Source organism: Schistocerca piceifrons, chromosome 1 (genome assembly GCF_021461385.2).
Source record: "Schistocerca piceifrons isolate TAMUIC-IGC-003096 chromosome 1, iqSchPice1.1, whole genome shotgun sequence".
In the NCBI taxonomy this organism is placed as follows: Eukaryota; Metazoa; Arthropoda; class Insecta; order Orthoptera; family Acrididae; genus Schistocerca; species Schistocerca piceifrons.
In genome coordinates this window covers 1,066,468,430-1,066,480,812 of record NC_060138.1, presented here as the reverse complement: position 1 = coordinate 1,066,480,812, position 12,383 = coordinate 1,066,468,430, and positions in this window count along the sequence as shown.

The following is a 12,383-nucleotide window of genomic DNA, read 5'->3' as shown; positions in this document are numbered from 1 at the left end:
TAAGTTGGCACAGGTAGAATACGCAAATTGTCTGTGTGCTGGTTTCCGGTCCGCGTTAGGGACTGTAGGCGCTGGTAATCGTTGAGCAGGTAGCATCTAGTTTTAGTCCTTCGTGCTGTAATTTTGTGAATGTGTAAGTTTCACCTTAATTGAGCCCTTAACTAATTTCTTGGTAGGTTTCAGCTATTATAGGAAAACTCGGGATGTCTTGTGTAGACAGGAATTGAAGATAATTTTGCGACTTTTTGAATTTATAACGGTGTTTTCTTTGTGCTCTATAACTTCGTGGTTGTGGGGCATGAGGCCTCGTGGATCTACGAATATGACTAGATTCCTGAATAAATCGTGTTACTGCTCATGACCAGTGCATGTGGTTTTAACATTCGGTAGTCGTATTAAATAAAACACCACTGTGTTTTGTGTAGATTTGAGTGAGTTTGCTTTATGTTTGGTTGGCAGCCGTTACCACGTGTTTTGTTCGTGAGATTGTGCTTTAGTATTCTGTGCTAGCAATTAAACCAGTTTCCTTGGTTAAATAAATGCTCGAGTTTTATTGTTTGATTTCGTGATCTTTCTTGTCGTGAATTTTTCTTGTATTTTATCGATTTTTCGTTGTAATGGGTAGCCACGTGGTAATTTTTTATTTTACGTGGCTCCTATCTTTTGGAGGAATTACTCACAAACATTGTTTCTGTTCATTGTTCTTAATTGCCGTTTCGCGTAATTTTTATTATTAATGTGAAATTATTTTCTGTTGAAGTATTCGACCTGTCTGTCTCTAACTCAATTTGTATCTTGTTTCCCTTATTGAATTACTGAAGGACTTCTTACTGTGTGATGAATGGTTAATCTGAATGTGTGCGTGTGGAATCCATCTTTCACGCGGGACTCCCGACTTGAAATAATCGTTTAATTCATGTATGCATTCCGGACCGTTTTAACAACAATATCCATTACCAACACTCCATGGTAAGTTAAGGTTTTTCTGTTAAATATACGTTTGTTGAGTTCTTCGCTTTTAAAGATACTCATGAAGTATATTTATAGTAGAAACCATCCCTGATGTTCAATAACTCACCCGCTATTTACTCAGTTCCCTACCGAGGCTCTTCCTGGACAGCTTAGCTGACACTTTCATGACGCCTTAGTGTATTTAAGAGCATTGCCCAAGGTGATTCTCCTGCAGAATTAATCAAGAATTACCAAAGTAATCAAAATTTCATTAAATTTTCCTGAATTGAGGCCTATCCACTAACTGTTTTTTTTTTCCCTTTCCAAGCAAATGGTTCAAATGGCTCTAAGCACTATGGGACTCAACTGCTGAGGTCATTAGTCCCCTAGAAATTAGAACTAGTTAAACCTAACTAACCTAAGGACATCCCAAACATCCATGCCCGAGGCAGGATTCGAACCTGCGACCGTAGCGGTCTTGCGGTTCGAAACTGCAGCGCCTTTAACCGCACGGCCACTTTGGCCGGCTCCAAGCAAATATTCACGGTAATTAAGTGGTAGGTCAATACAGGCGGCGACCCAAGATATCTTCTGTAATAAAAATCTCACTTTAAATTCACATAATAATGTACCAAATTACATAAATAAACAGGTACGCTACACAAGAAATGACAGGTTACGCCATAGAGGAAGCAAGAGACATTGTAATTGGAGAAGAAAAGATGAAGACTATAAAATGAGCGGATGATCAAGCAGTTCTGGCGGAATCGGAATAGGAGCTACAGAAGATGCTGAAGAGTATTGCAAGAAGGGCCGATGAGTATGGCGTAAAGATAAATACAGGAAAGACAAAAGTGACGAGTATAAGCAGGAATGAAGCTCTAGTTAACATATTCTTAGGCGGAAAAAAGACAGAACAAGTTAAATTCTTTCTGGACCTGGGAAATTCCGTTTCGTGTAACGGAGGTTATACAAAATAAATAAGGGCGAGGATATAGGTGGGAAATAGGGCATTTGAAAAGGTGAAGCGGTTACTAACATTTAGAACTCCAGTGGAGCTGAGGAAAAGATTTGCTAAATATTATGTGTGGAGCGTAGGTAATGCAGCAGTTAACCGTGGACAGTTAAAAAAGAAAGATATTTTAAATGTGGTAATGCTGAACAATGCTTAAGGCGAAGTGAACTTACGGACTTAAGAATGAAGAAGTCATGAAGAAAATAGGGGAAAGAAGTAGACTATCCGAAGTGATAATAAAGAGGAAAAGCTCTTAGCTAGGACATATACTGCGTAGCTATTGTCTCCGACGAAGAATTATAGAGGGAAAAGTGGAAGAAATTAGAGAACTGAAATGATGGATGGTATTATAAGATGACGAAAATACAAATGGATGAAGAAAGATGTTCAGAGTAGGACGCGATGAAGAACCTCCATCTGCAATACTAACGAAGATAGAAGAATGCGATGACGCTTATCTGCTACGTTTCACCATGGTCGTCGTTCTCCCCACCGCGCAACAGAGTTTCATTTCACATTTATTTCGCAGTTGTAACCGCATCGTCTTTTCTGCTAAACTTAGAGACATTCCGAACTACCCTCTCAACAGTATTCTTAATTTACCATCTCATATTTTAAAGGAGTGAACCATCACTTCTAAAATACCAGACCCGAACGTTACGCTCACCAACAAAGAATTTCTGTATTGTCTCCCGATATTCCGTGAGATTTTGCGTCTTTGCTAATCACTTTTAAGTACAATTATTTTGCGACAACTTGATTATACACGTTAACATAATTCTCTATCCCATCAACAACAAAAAAACATTTACATGGTGCACAACTCACTCAAAATACTTGCACTTTTCTGTGTATCAAATGTGATTTCTTTATATGGCATGAAGAACAATTGCATTTCGCAGTGCCGAATTTGTTAATAATATCCACGATATAATGGGTAATCATGCCAAATATTCGCATATTATAACCTTTCGAAGTGTGAGTAGAAACAATGCTGTCGTCTCATGCTTGTGTGACCGTCATTGTAATCGATGATATCGTCGAGTTTATTATTGGCCTTTTAAGTCTCTCTGAGATGCCATCAGTTTTGAGGTAACCTAATTAATCATAGCAGTCTCCATACAACTTACATGTATTACTGTTGCAAATTCAGATGCATTCCGAATTAACAAGCCGGCCGCGGTGGTCTAGCGGTTCTAAGCGCTTCAGTCTGGAAGCGCGCGACCGCTGCGGTCGCAGGTTCGAATCCTGTCTCGGGCATGGATGTGTGTGATGTCCTTAGGTTAGTTAGGGTTAAGTAGTTCTAAGTTCTAGGGGACTGATGACCACAGATGTTAAGTCCCATAGTGCTCAGAGCCATTTTTTCGAATTAACAATTCCATCCTCAAGGACTTATTTTGGTTTAGCAGCGGTGAAACTGCCACACTTTTCGTCTGAGTTAAGTGTCAAGTAGATCGGGCGAACGCTCCTCCACGAACGATGGACCCTGCCGAGGTGGGGTGGTTTGCATGCCTCTGTGACACAGGTAGCCATACCATAGGTGCAGCCATATCGAAAGGGTATCTGTAGGGACGCCAGACAAACAGGGTAACATGTGGTTCTTGAAACGGGACATCAGCCTTTGATCAGGTGAGTACAGGATTGTCAGTACGAAACCAAGATGCAGTATGGCAGGAGTCGACCTAATAGTGAATAAGAAGCTACTATGAGTAGCATAGTGAATGCATTATCGTAGGTAAGACAGATACAAAGCTATCACTCACTACAGTAGCAGTTTACATGCCCACTAGCTCCGCAGATGATGAAGACACTGAAAAAAAAAATTACGATGAAACAAGAGAAGTTATTCGGATAGTTAAAGGAGGTGAAAATTTGTGATGGGGGGCTGGAAATTGATAGCAACAAAAGGGCGAAAAGGAAAAAAAAAATAGTAGGACAAAATGTACTGGTTGCAAGGAATGAAAGGGGAAGCCAGCTAGTATAATTTTGCGCAGAGCACAATTTAATCATTGCTAATACTTGTTAAGAACCATGAAAGAAGGTTGTAAACGCGGAAAAGGCCTAGAGATACCGGAAGTTTTCAGACAAATTTTTCGAAACTACATTTAAAACTACAAAACATTTCCGGGAATATTTGCTAACCCCGGCCATGATTTACTGGTTATGAACTGCAGATTAAACGCGAAAAAATTGGAGAAAGGTAGGAAATTTACGAGATAGGACCCTGATAAGTTAAAAGAAGAAGAGATTGTAGGGAAATTTCAAATACAGCATTAGAGGATGGTTAACTGAACTAGGGAAAATGGATTTAGTAGGAGATGTATAGGCAGCTGTGAGAAATGAAATAGTGAAAGCAGCAATCAAATCGGAATAAAAGACGAGACAGAGTACAAATCCTTGGAAAACACATGAGATATTAAGCCTAACTGATAAAAGGAGAAAATATAAAGCTGCAGAAAGTGAAGCAGACAAAAGAAAAAACAGATGTAAAAAAAAAAAGCAACCCTGACAGAAAATGCAAAATGGCAAAGCAGGAATGGTCAGACGAGAAATGTAAGGCTGCAGAAGCAAGCATAAATAGCGGAAAGATAGATGCTGCCTGTAGGAAGATTAAAGAGACGTTTGGAGAAGAGAGAAAGAAGCACCTGTATGAATATTAAGAGCTCAGATGTGAAGCCCGTACTAAGCAAGAAGGGGAAGGCTATAAGGTGGAAGTAGATGTGGGATATAAAGGAAACAAACTCAAGGACAGTGTTATAGGAAGACAAGAGGAGTTAGATGAAGAGAGATGGGAGATTCGATACTGAGAGAAGAATTTGACAAGGCACTGAAAGACCTAAGTCAAAGCAACGTCCTTGAAATAGACGACATTCCCGCAGAATTTATGAGAACCTTGAGAAGCCAGCATGACGATCTAATTCAGGTAAAGTACACTTAGACTTCAAGAAGAAAGTAATAATTTCATTTACAATGAAAGCAGGTGCTGGCTGGTGCAATTATTAGCGAATCATCAGTTTAATAAGTTGTGGCTCAAAAATATTGAAACGAATAACAGAAGAATGGAAAAGCTGGTAGAAGTTGGCCCCGGGAAGGAGCAGTCTGGGTTCCGCAGAAATGTTGGAACTCACGGGGCAATACTAACCTATGGCCAATATTAGATGATACGTTGAAGGAAGGAAAACCTCTGTTTATAACATTTGTAAATGTAGAGAAAGTTTTTAACAATGTTGGCTGGAATACACTCGTTGAAATTCTGAAAGTTTCACGGATAAAAAACAGCGAGCGACAAGATATCTACAACTTGTACAGAAACCAGATTGCAGTTATAAGAGCCGAGAGACATGAAGGGGAATGGGTGGTTGCGAAAGGAGTGAGAGATCTGTAACTTGTCCCAGACGTTATTAAGTCTCTACGCTGAGCATGCAATAAAGGAAACAAATTTGGAAAGTGAATTCAAATTAAGAGAAAAGAAATAAAAACTTTGACTTTCACCGATGACCTCGTAATCCTGTCAGAGGCGGCAAGGGATTTGGAAGAATAGTTGAATGGAATGGATGCTGTCCTGAAAATATGTTATAAGATGAACGTCAGCAAAAGTAAAACAAGAGTAATGGAATGTAGTCCAATTATATGAAGCGATGCTGAGGTAATTAAATTAGGAAATGAGACTCTAAAGGAGTTTATGATTTTTAATATTTGGGCTGCAAAATAACTGACGATGGTAGAAGTGGAAAGAAAATAAAACACAGACGGGCAATAACAAGAAAAGTGATTCTGAAAAGAGAAATTTGTTAAGATGTAATGTAAATTAAATTGTTAGAAACTATTTCCTGAAGGTATTTGTCTGGAGTGTAGCCCTATGTGGAAGTGAAGCGTGGACGATAAACAATAGATAAGAAGACAACAGGTTTTTTAAAAATGTGTTACTACGCAACAGTGCCGAAGATTAGTTGGTTAGATCGAATAACTCATGAGACGTATCGAACTAAACGGTGGGAGAAAATAAATTTATGGCATAGCTTGACTAAAAGAAGGTATGTTAGCAGGAGACATCCTGAGGCATCAAGGACAAGTCAGTTTGATTATTGAAAGTGGGAAAAACTGTACAGGAAGACCAAGGTATGACTACAGTAAGCAGGTTAAAATGAATGTAGCTGCGGTAGCTATGCAGACATGTGGGGGCTCGCACAGTATAGATTAGGGTGTAGTGCTGCATCAAATCTGTCTTCGGCCTGAACATCACAACAACAACAAGTGCTAGACACTAGAAATTACTTATTGTGAGTAGAGATTTACAGTCTAAAGGTGTCAGCATTCCATGTAGGCTTTCACGGCCGGCGTCTTTATCAGTAAACACTTCCGGGCTAAGTTGCCGTGGTCGATCTGTAGAACTTCTTCTCCCTGACGTTTCGTTCTCAACTACGGAGAACATCTTCCGAGGTGAGTCGACGACTGGCTGCTGGGAGCTGGGGCCGCCGCTTATATAGAGATCGTAGGGGGCGCCACTGTCAGCATTGAAAATAATAATATTAATTAGCAGGCTTTGTCCAGTCACTTACTCATCCCAACAAAAGTATGTTGCGTAGGAGAATGAATTACACTTGCCTACAATATAAAAGCAAGCTTAGTTTATTAACACATGTTTAAAAGCAAAAAAAGATACACAAATTTTAAAGTATAACATTTAAAAAATTCATTGTGTTTTTAATTTGACACTAAATTTGACCGTATACAATATTTTTAGTTTCCCTTCCAGGTGCGATGTACTCACTATTGAGCAAGCAGCACAGAGTTGTCCGGGGAAAAAGATGGCTACCTCAAATACACCTCACAGTACCTCACAGTACTTAACAGACTGCCCCTGTGCCCTATAAGTCGTGAGCGAGAAGGCAAGTGTTTCTGGTAACTGCAATTTCTTAAAGCTGAAAGAGAGATCGGTCGGAATGAGAGGTTTCCGTGGGATGAAGACAATTTCCCCTCCCCTTTTCCTCTAAATGTAAACCTCTTCTCAGCCTCAACAAACACACATCACTGTGTGTCAAATTATTGTCATCGGGACTGCCACTAATCAGCTTCTTAATCGCGGGTATTAGGCATCCGACACTAGCATTCATCATTTTCCATTTTTTTTAGAGAACTCTGTTCCACCGCCATCACAGCTTCAGCCCTTGCGGCGAAATATAGTGGTAACTATTACCAACTCAGCCAAATCATACTACCGCCCTAGAAACTGGATTTAGCACGTCACTTGGTTCTTTCTGATTATTTTTACATATCACTGGCCTTTAACTCTCATAAATGAGACGTCACAGAAAATACCACCCAACATTCTACCACCACCGAAAACAATGGATTCGACACTAATCTAGTTCGTTTTCAATTAGAAATAATATTAGTTTTAGTCTCCAGCCGCAGTTTTTATTTTTGCCTACTGGCTAACAGTTTCCTTTACACAGTACCATACTCAGGTTATCCACTGACACGCAGGAGTCATGCTCGCTTCCAAAGCACGTGTGTCAGATACTAAAGCCTTCAATTATTTTTACACGTCACGCTGTTCAGTCCTCCACCCCACCCCATTGTAGGCTAAGAGAGCCTTGCTTCAATAGTATATTTTTGCACATAGCAAGTCGTATATCTACGGAGTTTGGAGGAAATTGTTCTCGACGTTACAGAGCTGTGCTGTAACACAAACACACACACACACACACATCCTCTTTAAGTCTCTGTTTTGGCTCTAATTTCTCGAATTTTTTTCTCGTGATCATTACGCGAATGTATGTGTGGGAAAGTAACATGTCGTCCGACTCTTCCCGGAAAGTGCACTCTCGAAATTTCAATAGTAAATCTCTCTGTGATGCACAACGCCTCTTTTGTAACATTTGCCAATAAGGTGTGTTGAGCATCTCCGTAACGCTCTCGCGCCTCACACATGGGACGACCTCATCGCTGCTCTACAAAAGACGCAGTGCGGTGCTACAGTCATTTGCTGCACTGCACCAACAACCGGTGAATCAAAAACATGGATTCTAACTACAATCGCCTATAGGGATCAGAAATGAACTCCGTACACTCGCTTCAAAGTCTCCAGAGAGTCCCAACTCACCGTCTCCGACTAGCGAATCTCCGCCGCTGCCAGGTTGTCACGTAAGTCAGTCTACTGTCAGATACAATCGGATTCGACTCGCTCAGAACGGAGTGCGAGTACACGAGTTCGCCCTGCAACAGCGACTCGCGGCTATTTTCCTCTACATATGCAGTCGTTCTGAAGGAAATTTCCGAAATTGAACTGCGAGTTACTATTCATTTATTTTACACAGACATGATTTCAACTTTATAGCCATTCTCAAGTGCGAGTCAAGTGCGAGTTGAAATCTCACAAGATGCCTAACCTGCCTAAATGACACCGGCAAGTTATAGACCAATAGAACGACTGATCTGTTAGCAGTTTAAACATACATTTATATAGGTAAAACTGCTGTAAACTTATTTTAATTTTTAATTGTTGGGTCTTGCCCACTCGTCTCATATAGGGCGCCTAAGGGATGTTGCGTTCTCGGAATGCTATACAATTCAAGCATATAACATTAGTGATTTTATTCCTATAAAGGAAATTGACAATACTTCCCTCGTGGCAAACGATGGGTGACATACAACATGTCACTCAGCCTTCAAGCCACGAGTGGCCTACCGGGACCATCCGACCGCCGTGTCATCCTCAGGGTAGGATGCGGATAAGAGGGGCGTGGGGTCAGCACACCGCTCTTCCGGTCGTTATGATGGTATTCTTGACCGAAACCGCTACTATTCGGTCGAGTAGCTCCTCAATAAGTATCACGAGGCTGAGTGCACCCCGAAAAATGGCAACAGCGCATGGCGGCTGGATGGTCACCCATCCAACTGCCAGCCACGCCCAACAGCGCTTGGCATCGGTGATCTCACAGGAACCGGTGTATCCACCGCGGTAAGGCCGTATACAGCATAAGTCCGACTCCAAAATGCTACTCCAGGCAGGTGTAAAATGAATGTCACCCTATTGTGCTCCAGAAATCAGGTGCCACAACGTCGGTCTAGCTACTTCCTGTGTTTAAGCAGGACCAACACCCGTGCGGGCCTTCCATCCAGAGCTTGAGTTCTGCCTGCCGTTTCGTCCCCACTGGCTGTCCAACCTCTACTAGTATAGGCAATCATTCATTACTCTGTTCTGATAAGGAAGCCAATCCGTCACCTTTCATGCAATAAGCGTTAACAATTATTTACAATGCGTACGTGACAATGTCAGTCTCCGTTTTCTGTTTGTGTACGATGTACAACCTACCACATGATACCTAATTATGTTTGTAGATCACGGCAAAGTATGTGAATGAGTTCTTGTAAGGTGCGAAATTATAGCCACCTTACTCGAGTTCTTGCCATACACAATGTTCCTACAAGTGGACACACGTCACTGATAACTGATCTGCGTGTGCCGGTCTACAACCCTGCCTTTACTGTCCACTAATGTCCGCATACGGAGCCGAACTCAGTGGCTGAGGCTGGCAGGAGAGGCGCCTATATTCACTTCGGGTTGAGGGCGCTCATAACGTAGTGCGGTCCTTCCACGTACCATTGGCCGACGTTGTTTCACCGCCTTCTCGGGTCTTCCGTTCTTCACCTTCGTTCCGGCGTTTGCGGTTACCCCGGAACATTAATATCTGTTCAGAAAATGTCTAACAGTTGCGTTGACAACATATACACACTTTTGAAGCATTACATAGTGTGTAACGACGGTACCAGGAAACATGACACGAAGACGAAGTGCAATCTCTAAATGGTGATTAGTTATTAAAATATATGCATATATTACTGATAAGCTACACAACTCGCTGTTAGCCCATAAACGTAAGTTGTGCGACCAAACGATTACAGAAACAGCGAGCTTTTTGTCGCAGGGATATAACAGTGACGTTGCTCTGTGCCCAACTTAAATTTGACGCAGCACATATGTTTTCTCATGGTGGAGGGGGAATAAACAACAATACGACCATTTTTATTGCATTGGACATATGTGCATGTTTTTCGTCTGAAGCGTGGACTATACGGTAAAACTTTTTCGAGACATCACTCCTCCTGTAAGAGACCACATTTGCAGTTGTGTACTTTGCATCGATTAATTTTCATCCTACGCTCTTCACAGTCTCACAAAACACAGATTCGTTGAAGGACGTCTTATCCCGACAATCGGTTATTTCGCCTTTTAACTTCTTCTTTACGGCAGCAAGATCGTATACACATCTTCCGTACTAACAGTAAATCTCGACTAGCCTTACACTCCTGCACGCGTCAGTAAAAGGGAAAAAGTAGGCAAGTATGAAGCGACCACAGTGCCACAGTTTTCAGACTTGTCATACACACTACAGCATGAACGAAGAAAGCCCGTTAACGCTGATGTACCAGCGGCCCTTTGATTTGTGAACATTGGACTCGTACTGTCTCCGTTTCTGATCTCTAGTCGGCTATCGGCGACTTTGCGAAATTGGTGAGTCGTTCTGGAGAACAAGTCCGGCCATCCATATTTACATCTGCCGGGTTTCTCTATAACGCTAAAGGAAAATGCGCTTGCAATATGATGTGACCATTTTCGTTCCCCAGACTTGCCCAATACCGCACTTGTATTCTGTCTGTAACGACCACGTCGTCGACGGGATGTGAAACTCTAATCTTCCTCTCTTCCTTTTGGTAGCGAGTAGGCTGCGTCGCCTGATTCTTCGCGTGCCAGCTTTCCTTTCTGGCTCAACGCACAAATTACCAATCCCGTTTAGACTTCAAAATAACAGAGTTACAATTATTAAATTTAGAATTAGAAAAATTAAATTTAGAACACAGTGAGCGGAGGGATGTCCAAATCATTACAACTTCATTGTACAAGGATGCACTGAAAAGGACTGAACACAGATCGAGTGGGCTTAATTGTACAACAAAGTATATTTATGAGATAAAGGAAGCACCTTATCGATGCACTATTTTGCGCCATTATCAAAGAACTGTTTTCTGCTGTGCAATTCAGGGTGTCCAGGGCGAATGGTACATATTCTGGATATGACTGAAACGATCAACTGGAGCAAAAAAACTATAGTAAACATGGCCACTAAAATGCATACCTAAGGAGATAGGAAAACTTCTTCATATTCAATACTTTAAAGCAAATCTCTACTAAAGCAAGCTCTTTTTGCTTTCAATATTCTGAGAGATGGAAGTATGGACCAAAACAAGAAATAAATGTCCAGTAAACATGTGCTCTATAAGGGCGTACGTTAAGAGCTATGAGCACTTTTTCATCTTTGTTACAGTGGAAAAGCTCTTTTATTGAACAAATGCTCATAGCACTTATCGTAACCATTTTATAGCTCGTGTTTATTAGAGATTTATTTCTTGTTTTGGACTATATTACCTCCGAACTTCCAGCACGCTGGAGTAACTTGGGTCAGCAAAAATGGTTCAAATGGCTCTGAGCACTATGAGACTTAACATCTGAGGTCTTCAATCCCCTATAACTTAGAACCACTTAAACCTAACTAACCTAAGGAAATCACACACATCCATTCCCGAGGCAGGATTCGAACCTGCGACCGTAGCGGTCGCTCGGTTCCAGACTGAAGAGCCTAGAACCGCTCAGCCACACCGACCGGGTTGGTCACCAACTTCTGTTAATCAATAGAGAGAAAAACCAGTCCAAGTTGCAAATATTTTACTCTTCATTCATTGCTACTTTCGGGCCGAGACCCATTTTCAAGTCAACATAACAAAGTCGAAAATGGCATTTCCGATGTCACAAAGATGTGTAATGTACAGTTACAGTTATCTGTATGCAATGTAAGTGTAAATTTCACATTTTTATGACATCTTTGGAAATGCCATTTTCGACTATGTTATGTTCATTTGAAAATGGGCCTCAGCTCGAAACTAGTCATCGACAGAAAAATAAAATCTTTGCAAGTTGGGCTGGTTTTTCATTCTATTGATAGCCGTCCGCTGTGACTGAGCGGTTATAGGCGCTTCAGTCCGGAACCGCGCTGCTGCTACAGTCGCAGGTTTGAATCCTGCCTCGGGCATGAGTGTGTGTGATGTTCTTAGGTTAGTTAGGTTTAAGTAGTTCTAAGTCTCGGGGACGGATGACCTCCGATGTTAAGTCCCATAGTGCTTAGAGCCATTTTTTTCGTTCTATTGATATTACCCCCTCTTCAAATATGGAAAGTAAACGCTTGCAGTAGAAGAGATTTGTTTCACAGAAACGAAATAAGTAAGAGCAATTAGAGCTCTTTAGAGCCCATGTTTACTACACTTATTTGCTACTAACAGTCCTGTTATAAATCTGAAAAATTGGCCATTCCTCCTGGGATACCCTGTATAGCAAAATATTTTCTTATTTTCTACATCG